Source organism: Etheostoma spectabile, chromosome 1 (genome assembly GCF_008692095.1).
Source record: "Etheostoma spectabile isolate EspeVRDwgs_2016 chromosome 1, UIUC_Espe_1.0, whole genome shotgun sequence".
Classification (NCBI taxonomy): domain Eukaryota; kingdom Metazoa; phylum Chordata; class Actinopteri; order Perciformes; family Percidae; genus Etheostoma; species Etheostoma spectabile.
This window is the reverse complement of record NC_045733.1, coordinates 6,559,376-6,574,839: the sequence shown is the minus strand read 5'-3', so window position 1 is coordinate 6,574,839 and position 15,464 is coordinate 6,559,376. Positions and strand designations below refer to the sequence as shown.

The 15,464-nt window shown below is 39.8% G+C and overlaps 1 long non-coding RNA gene across 1 annotated transcript in view; it reads right to left on the bottom strand.

The window, feature by feature from the left end:
- Nucleotides 1-10,197: 10,197 nt before the first annotated feature.
- LOC116692543 (uncharacterized) overlaps nucleotides 10,198-15,464 on the bottom strand; it is a 40,558-nt gene continuing 35,291 nt past the window's right edge. The window contains exon 3 of the long non-coding RNA XR_004332727.1: nucleotides 10,198-10,566. This is a non-coding gene — a long non-coding RNA (uncharacterized LOC116692543). The remainder of the gene's footprint in view (nucleotides 10,567-15,464) is intronic.

Genomic DNA, 15,464 nt, shown 5'->3' with positions numbered 1-15,464 from the left:
TGGTCAGCTCCGGCCTGTCTGCACTATATTATTGTAGTATGATAGTTATTCTGATACAAGGACAAGGAGTCCAGATGGTCAGTGTCTCATCTCATTTTGATGTTTAGTGATTAGGAATTTCTGAACGCCTTTATGATCAATACCAACATACAAGGTGTGGAGGGTCTCTCGTTTGTTTTTCTTAATAGTCTTTCCGTAAAGCACCTTCGCCTCTGTAACTGATGTCCTCTCGTTTTCTCCCGATGAAAAGACTGTATTGCAAAAATCTACCTTTGAGTCTCTCGGTGCTCTTTGTTATGATAATTTTATTGTTGATTCTGTGAGGAAATGGACAATCCCTCACTCTCAGTAGGCACCCTTTCTGTGCAAACAGCTCCATATTGAGTCCTGGTCCACTTGAATGCAAGTTGCAGTTTTCACAGATCACATAACCTGACGTGCTATGCTTATTGAAACAATACGGATTTGATAGTCTGCGCCAATAGGACTGAATTCCGATACAGAGTTGATAGTTAAATGGCACATATACTCGAATCCAAACATTGTCCAAACCTGCTAGATCTTAAAGTGACCATAATACAACAAGATGTAAGCCATACCTAGGTTATTAAAACGGCCTGGAATATTTTTTCCAGACGTGTGTTGGATAGACATGCATGGCATAAGTAAATCTAATTCCGGTTTTTATTTTCAAAGACAACACACAACTGATATGTTTAAGCAGTCCGTGATGTATAGTGGTGAAGATGGCTGTTTAAATATAAAGGCTATATTTTATATTTTCTAAAGGCCGTCGACTTTAAGGTTAGAAAGGTTATGAAACCCCCATGGGACGTGGCGTGTCCACAGATCCAATAGCATATATCCCTTAGAAGAGCCTATGAAAATCAAACTTCTTATATGACCAAGACCCAACTCCCCCTTTCATACCCCCCCTACCTTCCACCTCCACCCCCTCTCACTGCTGCTAGAATATATGGTGTGCTGTAACACTGTAACGCAGCATTTCCTCAGCACTTGCCATCCATAAGCCGAGACAGGCACTGGTTTTAAGCAATGTAGCATCTGCTGTGTGGCATGTCTTTTTTAGAAAAACAAGAAAACTGCATCGCCCCGTCGAACAGCTCACATGTTTGCAGTGTGAAAAGCAGACTGCAGGAATCTCGAGGATGTGTGCGTGTCTGCTCTCTCGGGAAGGAGAGATTGTAAAAATGAATAGGTTGAAAATAGCGTGCGAGAGGAGTTAAAGGTGCTACGAGATAATAAAAAAGTCCGGTGTACTCTGAGGCTTGCAGGAGGCAGTTTTGAGCCATTCAGTCGCCTAAGGCCTGACAATGCAAACTTTAGTTTACAAATGTATGCAAAGGCCTATTTGACATTACTCCGTCAGCGACCATGTTGGGTATGGTGTAGACTAAATCAAAAGAAGACCAGCCAGGCGGAGGCCTTGATGCTCTTAGGGCCTATGCATCACTGAAAAGGAAAAAAAAGGGGGGAACTGTCAGGGTCTGAAGCTTTTGTGTTACCAGCGTTCAATTGCGCCTCTCTGTGGGAAGGAGAACTGTCCACGTGCCAGCCTGAATAGGCATACATCGATGAGTGGCATTGCAAATTCAACACAACCTGTGGCTATGACAGCCCGTGGACATGACAAAGAAAGGCAGAGTAGCTTAAAAAGCAAAATGCTGCGTAGATGTGGGGCACATGGAAGGCTTGACCATCAGAACTGCAAGGAACAACACAGAGTGTATTCAGACAGAGGGCAAAGTCCCATAATCCTTTCTACCGTTGTTGTGACGGTTTATTTCGCAAATCCATGTGCACTTTTGTCAACTTTGAAAAAAATATTTATTTGAATATCTTCAAATTAAATTAAATTTCACTTAATGTTATTTTACATATGTATTAGCTACTCTGTGTGTGTGTGTGTGTGTGTGTGTGTGTGTGTGTGTGTGTTGTGTGTGTGCGTGCGTAAACGCATGCATGCGCAATTCCAGACAAAGCACAAAGGAAAACAGAGGAAATGAGCAGGGGGGGAAAGCATTTAGAGATAAAAGCTGCAATCGAGAAAAGTCGTATAACTTTATAAAGAGATAACGACCATTATATTCCGAAGGATTTGGGGATTTAAGATGCTTATAGGCTGCAATATTAACAAGGAGGGTGTCAGTCATATGTCCAGGCTATGGTAAACAGAGATGAAAAGGGCATCCGACATTCTTTAGGAACCAATCTGGGTGAGATTATGCTATAAAAATATGTCTAAATAAAAACATAGTGTAGGTGGACTGGAAGCTCAAAGCGGGACACAAAACAATAAAAACACTGGACTTATTTTTAAAACGAAAAATAAATTGGTATTTTACTTTAGAGATGAGGTTAACGAAAAGACACCTTGTTTGTAGCCGTCTGTAGGTTGGATTCTTATTTGGGCTGATAACAATTTTAGGAGGGTCGTTTGTTTCCTCTGGAGGACAAACCCCTTCTCACTTCAGCTTATTTTGTTTTCTTTGTTAAATAATGATAATCCACATTTAATTACTTAAATGAATAGCATATCAGGATCAAAGTATATTTTTTTTTACAAAAGGTACAACTTGTTATGGGGGGGCGCCTAATTTGAATTTTAGGAAAATATATACATATTTCCATATCAGTCGTTCTTTGTTTTTTCATGATCATCGACTGGATGAGACAGTTGAGGCTGCGCTGTTTCCCGCTACATCACTGCGCACATGAGAGGCTGGTGTCCGGCTCTGCATGTGTCTGGGTGGACTGGGCAGCGGAGCCAGGTGCAATGGGAGCGCCCTCTTATGTTCAGCCGGACCACTGGGATCAAGCAGCGCATCAACTCCTTAACAGGAGCCAGGCGCCTGCGGACCAGCTGGTCTTTGCAAAAGCGCACCTTTGCCTTTCAGTATAACATCATATATTGAACTGCCTCGCGTGTGAATGATGTAAAGCAACATGGTCGGGTTATTGCGGGTTCAAAAAGACATGCACACTACCCAGGGCGGAAAGGTAAAACATTTCAGATAAACATATCGCCAAAATATAGTTGAACTATACTAATGGCAGTGCATGCACTGTCCGAAACTGCCATCGTTTTTAAATAGCCACTTGACGTTTTGGTTTTGTTTTGGGAGTGACAAGGAGCAGAAGCCCAACACAGATCAAACTTGAACTTGGCCTAATTAGCGGAGCATCCTTCAAAAATCAGCTCAGTTGATAGACACATCCATACTCAGAAAAATCGTATTGCAATAAAAAAATGTGTATATTTAATTACAAAGTAACTTTTTTTGATTGGTAAAATTTGTATGGCGGTAGGTGGACAATGTTTTAAACATGGTCTTCCACCATCATGCTTAAAGCATATGTCCCTGGTGGACAGGAAACTCCTATTTATGTGCATTTTTATCTCTTCGACTTTATTTTCTAAATCAGTATTTGCAAATATTCCAATCCGTCTGTGGACTCGTAGTTCCCATTTTTTAATCTTTGTGTCATGTTTGGCACACGGGGAATGTTCTTGAGGTAGATAGCCAACAACCGAGTGTGGTGTCATATTTTGTGTAGCTTTCTGTATCAAACTGAAATGCAACGTGTGTAATTGCTGCTGTTTGGTCTTCCCTGTATTATTATAGAATGTTATGTCAAATCATGTATTCGTCATTCAACTGGTTTTTACTTTTTTTTTTTTGTTGTTTTAGAAGTGCAGAAATGTGTCCCCAGGAATCTGCCCTCAATGTTTTACATGACTAAAAATTGTACTGTTCATATTGGTGGATATTTTGTTAAACGTTTTTCAAATGCTGTTATGTTGAACGCATGTCTGTTAATGGAGTTTTTTTGTTGGCTGTTTTTTTTTTTTTTTTTTGTTCCAGATGTTCTGTATGTCTTTTTATGGGAACGTTTTGGCTACTGTTTTTCTATTTCTTGACTCAATGGCTGCATGCAATTCATTTTTAATTTATTCGTGGTTTATGTTGTATTCTAAGTAAATACAATATTAATATTAAACTGCTCCTGGACAAAATTCGATGTATCATCTCCCTGTTTGTTTGTTTTTACACATTTTAACATTGCATCCTGAGATTCAAATATTTCTAACGAAAATGGGAAATTGTTTTGAAGCCTGCATGTTAATATCGTATGTAAACCAGCAACACTGGAGCTAACCTGACATATTTCTGAAAGCAGTTTGAAGTGAAAAACAGGACCCGTTTTCTGCTGCTGCTTTTGTGATTTTAGAGTAAAAAAATAAAAAAAATGACGAGCGACCGTCTGGTCAGTCTGCCTCATTAACATGAGAAAAAAGACGGCATATCAATTCCTCTCCCTCTCTCTCTCTCTCTCTCTCTCTCTCTCTCTCTCTCTCCTCTCTCTCTCTCTCTCTCTCTCTCTCTCTCATCCATTTACTCTTCCTGCCAGTACTACCTTATTAATGATCCCATGCATTATTCAAAAACAGTTTGGACGTTTGGATTTTAGAAAAATAGTCGTGTTAACACATAATCAATGCAAATCTGTCTGTATGTCAATATTTGAAAAATGTTCGTGGAACATTCAAAATGTCCGATGCTTGCTGACTTTACTTGAAGGTCCAGATTATTCAATCTGACCGCTGGAATAAAATCGAATATTATAACAGACCCCCCCCCCCCCCCCCCCCATACACACCACACACACACACCACACACACCCCATCCCCCCCAAAAAAAATCTCTTTCTCTCTCACTCCCTCCTGTGTGTGTGATATTTCAAAACAGAAAATAAAAATGAAGAAATATTAATTTCGACATGTTATTATTGTTAATATTGTCATTCCTATTATTACAGATGTGCACAGTTACAAATGTACCTAAAACCAATGTAACAAACACACACACGGCAACAACAACAACAACAAAACTGTGAGCCTGCCAAGCCTCACATCATAGTTCATAATACATTTTTGTAAGTAAATCATTTTCAAAGAGATTTTTTCCTTCAAACTAATTGATATTATGATTAAAATGACAAGGTTCTGTTTGTCTATGCAATCATTCTTGTTGTATGTTCCAAAAGATGATGCCTTATGGTGGTGTCAGTTCTTAACAAAGAGCAAAAACACTTTACAATCAAATGCACAAGAACACAGAATAAATAGTGGCAAAAAACAACAACACAAAGGCAAGGGTTAAAATGCCTGAAATGTAAGCACAGTATTTTAATTTAATAACTTTTCATTTCTAATATGTAATTTTTAAATCATTTTAAGGCAAATACAGCCTTAACTGAACTCAATTTGGAAACAAAGATCTGCCCAGACCAGGCCTTCTGATAGTACACTGTTCAGGTAGTGAATAATAGTGAATAATGGAGAAATCCTGAGAGCTGCTGTCACAGACTCGGTGAGAGACAGGCGGGACTCGTGGGGTTTTACGTGCTTTGGAGAGGCTCACTGAGGGATCCCAAATCAGAGCCATATGACCACTCCAGGCAACAGCAACACGAGCTGGTGGTAAACCGACCCAAACAGAACGGGGAAAGAGGCACAGAGCCCCACAATGCCGAGCCCGTTCAAATACAACTTTGTCCTTGCTGCATCTTGCTCTTGAATATAACAAACTTAAAGAGAGTAATTTTCCTTGATGTGGAAAGGAGCCCTCAAACAACACTACGAGATGAAAAATGACAGGTGGAAGCGACACAAGTACAGATCTAGGATCATCGCCAGGGGTCAAATCCAAATACTGCGTCACACACACAGCCTCTGGATGCCTCAACATCATTTATCTAAAGTATACGACCTGGGTCAAACAATAAAACCAAGCTTGTCATCTGATAATTCATGAAGAAAATAAAAATCACACTAGAAATCTAGAAAATGCAGAAAAGGAAGAGGAGGGCTTTTATTCATTTTGTACACAGAGTTTTAAATATCCTATAGCAGCTAGGTTTATAAGGCTATAAATATACAAAAGGACACACCCAACTGCTGATTATTGGAAAACAATATGAGTTTTACAATAAAAAAAATTGACGTTAATATGAGGACAACAATGATGCTGATCATCAAATAATGATGAATAATCTATATACTAACAACAATAGACAAAAGTAGCCTATAACTACATTGAATAAAATGACAGATTTTTTTCCTTTAGACTATTCATTGTTTAACAGTGACATGGACACAAGTTACTACGTGCTAACAACCGCACATGCGGTGGGCTGTAAGTCAAACAAGTGAGAGAAATTAATGCAGACATGGATGGGATCATGCAGAATGTTACATGGGTGGATCTAGTCGAGAAACAGACCCGACAAGCCCATCTGAAGCCTCGTGTCATCAAACCTCCAGAGCTGTGAAGGAGCCCCCTGGACCAAAAGCCACCAAGGCTTGTGTGGAAGTAATTTTAAACGGTCAAAGCAACTGAGGCAGAATTATGGACATTTAACCCCTCGCAGCTCTCCTAAACTTTGCCTCTGTGGCAGGGGATCCCACCCATCTTTGCTGTGGGTGGTGTGTTGGGAGGGTCAGGGTCATGGAGCCCTGCCTGTCCATCAATTGGTTTGGTCCCTGTACTCTAAATATCTCAACCCCACAACCCTTTTAGCCTGAAATGTTCCTGGAGCCAATAAAACCAAGTGATTAGTGGAGCTGTTCCAGTTTTAGGTGCTAGCTCGTTAAGTGAGTTAATAGTGAAGGTGTTTACTTTTGCATGACAGGCACACTACAGGAGTGGTGGGCTAAGACCTTAAACCAGGAGCCCTGCACCCATCCATCTACCAATTCTCTTTTCACCTGTGGCATGTACTTCCGTATGTATGCATGAGCATATGTAATACTGTAGTCAAAATAAACACAATCATTAAGCTCTTTTGCCTTGCATACCAGGTATGAGGAAGACACACATAATTGACACCTGTGTCCTCGCTAACTACAAACCCAGCCAAGACGGCCTGCTTCCTGCCAACACTTCTGAGTTATTAATTTCAGCATGTGTGTAGTCGGCTGACCTCATTCCTGTGGCAGAAATACTACCCTTCACATAATTCAAACACATACTGTACATTTTGTTTAGCTCCTCTGTCTGTCTAAGGTGTATGAGACAAACGCACTACAGAGAGTGAATCATGGCAGTAAGGGGCTATGTTCCTCTCTTAACTGTGTTCACATTCACAGGAGTGTGACTGAACTCCTGTTAGAAGAAATTAGCAACAATTTTTCTAACAGACTAATTCAGTCAGATATGTGGTTACTAAATAATTTGTGATGTTGTTCATTTCTACAACCTTGCACCATTTCACCTGAATCAAATCCAGTAGCTGCTTATAAAGGCAAAAATATATCAACGTGAAAAACGATCATAGAATTCCAAAAGGTCATACCCTCCCTGTGGTCAAATGGCAGTCAGAGATGTGATAGTCATAGCTTAGAGGATAAAATGTGCGCATTGGATAACATGCACATTAATTCACTTTATGGCAGCTTGTGAATTAATCTGGAATCATCGAGTTGGTCTCTTGCTCACCTTGAACTTGAATTACAATTTGCAGTGATTTCATGAATAAATTAGCTATTTTCAGGATCTATTTTGCCATGCCAGGACCTTTTTAAACACCTCACTTTGTCCAGATTTCAGACAACAGAAGCATATCTGTGTTGATTAAGGCTTTCTCAAATCCAACCACAAACATTTGATTTCGCACAATCTGATTTACAAAAATAACTTCTCAGTCTGAACACAGATTGTTTTTGAAATGTTGAATTAAAATGTGATGCAATTCTACATTGTTCCACTGTTTGTAGTGTCTGAAGATTGTGGTTTAATTTGAGAATTCAAACAAAACATACAACCAGCATTATCCACACCATGAATATATCTGTGGATCTACAATGTTTATTCTGCAGATTTTGTTTTGTACTTACAGTGCATTTTCTGCTTTGTAAATAGATTAAAACGCGTTATTTGATGTGTGTTGGTCAACTATTTTTATATCTATTGAATTTAAATACACATATTGACTCTGAGGAGATTATTATTAATTGTAAACTAAACCATCATGTGCGGAGATGAGTAATATTATATAATATCTATAATAACATCTAGATATTTTCTCCTAACCCCAGCCTAGTTTATATTGCTATACATTCCAGAAGCCACTGCATTTCTCTGTAAGCTACAAAATAACCTAAACCACACACTGAAAAAGTGGAATTGGGAGCTATATTGCCAGTGAAATAAAGCCTGTAACAAGAATTATAACCGGTGTTATGTCCATTTTTTAATCTTAAGTTTTTGAACATGTGCAAATACATTTCCTCAGGAAGAAAAGAGGGTGAGACAGAGAAAACTGGTTTTAACGTATTCTGTTTAGAATTGTAAATGTTTTGCATAGGCCCTGCTGTCCAATTACATATATCTTTCATGTATGAAATCATGCATGTCTTTTGCTCTAAAAGGGGGAGGGCTGGCACAAAGGGAGCAACCCCGAGTGCAGCAGAACAGTGTGTAGCCCACATGAAAAATAAGGTTTAGTGCTGGAGCCCTGGAGCCCTGGGCGAGGAGTGCAGCTCCATCAGTACACAGGCCAGGGAGGGGAGCTGCTTTCCTCCAGACTGGAGCCCTCTCCACTCCTGACTCCTGATGCATTATCATTGTCCTATTGTGAGGCAGCTGACCCTTTGGGTCCTAAATCAGACTTTATAGAAAATACATTTCAGATCACGTCCTTAATTAGCTCAGCCACGATAAATATTGTTTCTTTCGCTTTCAAGGGTTTTATGTTTTTCCCTTACTAAAAATAATCTTTTAAGCTGCAGGAGAAAAAAATAAATGGTTGTTCATCTATTTATTTTCTCTTCTTTTATTCTCATTTTAAAAACAATGACTTGCTGCTGTGTACAAACTTTCAGTGACCCAAATTTTATAAAATAACTTTGAACTTTTCAAACAATCTTTATCTTTAGATCCTTAACTTAACTCATCATACTTGGCATTTCATGTTGCTTTTTGCTTTCATCAATTTCCACTAATACATATTCATAAAATTGTTTTATTGTTTTAATTTTAATTAGGCCTATTTTTAGTCTCTGTAGCTAAGGAGCTAAGGTTACCAGTTTAACCTTTTTGTATGATGGAGGCAAAATGCTTTGCCACAAAGGTACAATGCTTAATCTCAATATCCTTATATCAGGTGCTATTTGATTCCAACTCATTGCCTGAGAAAAATGTAATCACACAGATTCCCTGATCAAGCAGAATAATTTTATATAGTCCAGATAACCTGGGATCAAATCTCAATCACTGACTGGACGTGTGTTGTAAGTTTTCTACAAAACAACTGGGAAACCAGACCCTAATAAAACTAGAAGAGTGACACTAAGCAAAATCAATTTCAAAGCCACTCTGAATGCAAATACTCATTTCACAACCAGGTTCTATGCCCAAAAGTGCATGTATGCATCAGAAATGTGCCATTTTTGCACATTTCCAATACAAGGCTCAAACACATACTGTTTATCGATTGTTATACACACCACACACGCAATACAAAACATAACATACATCTGTAAATGCACACACAAACAGCGATGACATTTCATCAACGAGAAAATACCTTTTTTCTCCTTAGCAAATTAAAGAACACCCACATCTTGGAACATTCACGCATCCCATCACTAACAGCAGTACTGATAAGTGTTATAGTAGACTAGAAATAATAATGTATAGTGTATACTGTAAATGTGTCATTGTGTGAAACCATGAATAAAATGTGAAAAAGTCAGTATTTCTTTGCACATTTAAATATAATGTAATTGCATTTCCATTCAGTGTGACATATACAGAAGCTAAGGAGAATGTGCTCATGTATGTGTTCCACCTGGTCACGCATGCCAAGTCGGGTCACGTTTGGAGCACATTTTGCTCTAGCTATGGTCATTGGAAGAATCTGCAAGGGGCCAGGGAAAAACCTATCAACTTCAACATATTCAGAGCCTCTAATCTGAGAGGAACAAACAGGCGAGCAGAGCATGAAAGCAGGGCATTTATCAGCCAGCCTTTCCTTTACAAAAACTCTAAAGGTAGGCTAATTGTGTTGGGGGCACAGGCTGAGGACAAGTTAGCTTCAAAGCCCCGAAGAAGTTAAAGGGCTTAGGGCTTGGACAGCAGGAGCAAGAGGCACTTCACAGCCTTACCTGATGGGGTTTTTGGTCTGAGTTGCCACCACGCGGAAGCCTCTCTGACAGCGTTTCCTTTTCAAGTGTCTGTTTGAAGTCTGCAGGCAGAAAGGTCACGCCCTCTCGGTCACAGCAGGTTCGTCGAAGCAATGGCGGATGGCAAAGGCTACTGCTAATGTTCAGACTTTTGTCTCTTTTTTGTCTTTCTTTGTTTAAATAAAATAATAATAAAGGAGAATGTAAAGCTAATGATCCGGTGCCTGGGCACCTTAAGAGGTTTTGGTGATATACTCCTAGAATTCCAGGTATTTCCAGGGTTTTCCAAAGCTATATGGTTTGGGATTTAGGGACTCCCGGGTCAGAATGAGAACATGTCAGGATGACACCGTCAACTGAAACAAGAAACAAAGAAAGAAGAACAGTCAGAAACATGATCAACACAGTTAGAAATCATGACAGCAAAAGAAAGAGTTTCATATCAGTCCACCTGCATTTTCTGTACCTCATCCCTGAAATGTCTTTCAGGAGAAGCAAACCACAGTAATATGATACCATTAAGACTTAAGAATTAATAAGCTGTTTTTAGAGCCAACAAAATGAATCTATAATTATTTGTATGCTACTAAAGCAGAAAAGCCTTTTGTGATTTCAGGATGTATCGGCAAATGTACTGCTGTGAGTCATTTCTCTTCTCATACCACTGAAGACTTTCAAAATGAGAAATGAGAAAGATTTCCGGAGAAACTTAATTTCCCTGTAACCAGAACAAGACATATTCCTGTAATGGCATATATAATTGCCTGTTCTGCAGAGGATCTCCCGTATATGACAACAAACTCTCATAGACAATACATATTTATTCAACTGTCAATTCCAGCGATGGAAAAAAAAAGACTTTGAATTCCACATGGGCCTGGTTTGTGAAGCTGGGTAAATATGCTTGTCATATGTTCCAATAGTTGCACAGCGACCGAGATTTAGTTAGGGAATACAGGCAGGAGAGGCAGACAGTTTGTGATAACTGAATGGCTCATTTGAAGCCACTTCCATTTGGAAACATTGTACGATTATTTTTACCTCTGTGGTTAGACTTGAGTTAAAGCCCACGTTTAATTGTTCCCAAGAGTTCTTATTGTGGTGCTGATGAGGTGCTCGGGGAGCAACATTTAAAACTACAACAAAAATAACTAGACTCTTGCTCATTGGTCACAGGTCTGAAAGAGTGGCAACAGAGGATCCACACAGTCAGACTGAAAGAAAAGGCGGAGAGGCAGACAGACAGACAGACAGAGGCCTTGAATGGTTATGATAGACTTGCATCTGTTTCTCTTGGATCTGATTTCAATGTGTGCTCGGCTTTTTAGAATCTGTTTGAAATATCAACTTGAATAATGATCCTTTTTATCTTAAATAAAGAGTATATGCAGAACATTCTGTGCTAATCCATAAATAATTTAATTTCCATGACAGTTTTTTGTCAGCAGTTACAGCAGACAGAAAGCACCGCTGTTAATTTGTCATCTCTCTTCCTCTTTCTCTCTCCCACTCCGTCCGAGGCCACGACTTCCCAGTTTGTCAGAGCGACCTGTGGGAGTGTGTGTGTCGGATCAATAGCCCACCCACAGCAGAGCCGCGGGCCATCCCTGACCTGGGCTATTGATTAGGCCTGGCTCAGCTGCCAATAGCAATGTGCTGGATGTGACACCAGGCTAAGACAGGAGCTGAGGAAAGGGGGATTCTGAATTGCCAGTGGCAGCCCCACAGCACACCGCAGATAAAAGTCAATTCCACTTAACCAAATCACTGACAACTAAATAGTTAGCAGACAGAAGAATACAGAGTCTCTGATGGCAGCAGCTGGATGGCTTTGGGGATTCCCTAGCTCCTGACCTGTGTCTGGGAGTACAACAGGCCATGGGAGAAACTCTTTGACATATGCATGCCTCTAATTGGGCAGGCTGCATGACCTCTGCCTTGATGTCTGTCCGTTTGTCTTTTAATCTGGTCTTTTCTCATTAATATAGCAGTAAACAAATATTTCTATGTAGAGATTTGTTGGAGTAATGGCGTCCTGGGCAGAGAAAGAAGTCACACTCCCTCTGTGTGTTGCAAGCTGGGCTTCTGTGTTCTTTGTTTTGATGGCCGGTCTGGCTGTGTGCGCATGTTAATGCATCTGAGTGCGTTGTGCACTGTGGCAAAGCATGCGTATTTGACATATTGGGGAACGGTCTCTGAAAACCTTGTGGAAGCAGTCTCATCCCTTTGTCCTCCTGAACATCGAGTACAGCCCCTTTAATACATATGGGACACGTTCTATCAGCCACTCTCTCTAGAATGATTATCTAGGATCATCATCTTCTTCCATAATTATTGATGTCCATTTTTTTCTACAGTACATTTAAATTAATCTGCAAATACAATAACTGAATAATTTGAAAGATATCTGAAGTAGCATTTTAAGCATAACGTAACGCTGCTTCCAGTGAAGGAGACATACAATAATGTTATACTCCATAACTGTTTATTCTTGCAGCAAATCATCAGAGTTTAAAAAACAGCTATTAACCATAAGCTTTACAGTAGTGTCTCCTGTGCCCGCATGCATACATGTACAGTATTGCAGTCCCACTAAAGTTGTCAGACTCCTTTCAATCCATCTTACTCCCAGTCATTACCAGTCCATATTAGAGTAGTTTACATGTCACTTTACCGGTCCTTTGCCTTGTGAATGTAATTTTGTGGCCGCTGCCTCCCTGTGCATTCAGCACCTATCTATGGCTCCATATCTCTCCCAGTAATTGCTGAGTGACAGAAAGGCAATACTGACCACTTCATTATAGGACAGCCAGACTGACTGGACACTGGCCTCTTGGCTCTAAGTCAGTCTGGCCAGACTGACCTTATCTGCCCAGGTCGTCAGGGGTCAGTCACCCAGAATTTATAAGGACTTTACTAGAGTTGCCGTGGGTGCCATACAGCAAGGTCGCCTGACCCTGGCGGACTGCTTATATCAGGTATTGATTGCAGTTTGTCTACTTCAGTTGAGGTTGGACTAATCTCCCAACACTAGGGTCTCAGGGGCAAAAGCTTCAGTGTAAAGTTAAGTATTGGAAGTAACAAGAGTGATGGTGGGGCAAGTGGATACTAGTGACCATAAGAGGGACACAACACAAGAGTTGTGGGGCTTTGGGGTTTAAAAAACAATATGTGTAAGAACAGGAACATGTAGTAGTAGGACTGGAACTACGACTGCTTTTCCAACTTGGAAAAAAATTCTATTTTTAGGGTGCACTTGGGGGATGAAGCTCTGTGTACGACCATTTTATTGACTAATGAAATAGAGGATGTTGTAGCAAGATATATTAACCAATTGCAGTATAGTAATGTTTTGCTCTCAAGATGGTTAGGTTAAAGGAATAAGATACTGATCCGTATTTGTTCAAATCATCATTACTTATTCCCAAGAAAATCCATTAATCCAGCTGCAAAACAATTGGCTACGAGTCTGACAATCCTCTTGCTACAACATATGGATAAAGACATCTATGATTGTTAGTCTGTGACTAAATGTGTATTTGTGTGTGCGTGTGTGTGTGTGTGTGTGTGTGTGTGTATGTGTGTGTGTGTCTACACCAGCTTGTGTCTGTGCGAGACCCTTTATGTACATACTAAAGCATCCCGATGCTCGTTAGATCTCATCTCTCGGCAGCTGCTTGGCACCGTTCATATTAAATCACAATAATAGCAGATGAGCTCTCGCGCTAGAGAGACAAGCATCTGTTTGAAACTGCACTTTATTACACTTTGTTCCTTTAATCAAAAAAAAAACTACGCGAAAAGATAACCCGGTTTTAAAAATCCCAGATAAACAGCAACGATTGCATCTTTAAATAATAAATGATCCCCTGCCTCTTACAGACGGGAATATAACTGAAAATAATTGAAGACAACAATGTCCTATAAGAGCACCACTCGAGTAGTGCTGATTCAGAATCCCTCATAACTTCAAACATTCAGTCATAAAGTATGGATAATCCGTAAAAGAAAGGCGTGCGTCTGTTTACAATTTCTTTCTAATTAAGGCTACAGGATAGGGTCTACCTTTGTTAAAGTTTGTGTGTTTGTTAGACTTCCTGAGAAACTGTACCCCTGGCAAATTAGGGTTGGAATACAAAACGAAACAAACAATAAGACTAATATGATCTGCAGTCAAGGAATAAATATTTTACAATCTGTCTACATTTGACACACTTTCAGTTGAGAACAAAGGATTCCTAAACAACAAATTGCCTAAACTTGGTCTTGAGACAATAACCTTTTGGACCTGCGGTAATTCACAAAATATGGTAGCAACTTCCACTTCACGGCTGTATATATAATCTGTCCTCAATTTGTTTGGAATTTAAGTACACATTGTAACCTACTTTTTAAATCAATAAGACATTTCTGTTTGTAGTAGTGGAAGAGAGCAGATTGAAACAGATCAACAGGGTAACAAACAAAAATCCAGAGTAAGCAATATAAGGATGGTAAGGCATGTTTAAAGATGCAAGAAAAAACAACATAATGGTGTGCTTCTTTATAACCCAGCACTGATTAGCCTCTACATGGAGCCTGAGTGAATAACTGGTCTTAAAACACCGTTCATATCCTTGAGATGATCATACACTACAGCATTTGACTGTATATGGCTAATGGTGAGGGTGAACTGAAGAGTATGGAAAATCAGGCAAGCACAGTGCTGATGAAGGTGATATTTCCCATTCTATCCTCCGTGAACCAGGCCAGCAGTGTGCTGTGTGTCTAAGAGGGATAAGGGCAGTGCTTGATGATTAATCACTGGACATAATAAAGCTTCTCACCATGAGCACACAGTCCAGCTGATTCTGTGATATGATTGGGGCCGATTAGAAAAGAGAAATAATCATTCCTTACAGTGCATTCATAGTACACTCTAATGATATCTTCTGATTGGACCTTGCAGAGAAGATAATAAGGACCGTCTTCAGAATGGACTCTAAGATTATTTCTTTAACTTCATGAAATGGGCCACAGGCCTGGATGCTGCAGATTTGAGGATTAAGATAAGCTGACCTTTCACATTATGTTGCCATGTATAAAAGATGAAGTTTACAATCCCTCATCACATTAGACCTTATCAATGGTTAGAGCCTCTGTGAAGCCCCTTTGAAAATCACAATGGTTTTTCAGTATACAACAGGCCTCTACCCCCTAGTGTGAGATTATGTGGTTGTGCGTGTATATATGTGTTGTGTGTGTGTGTGTGTGT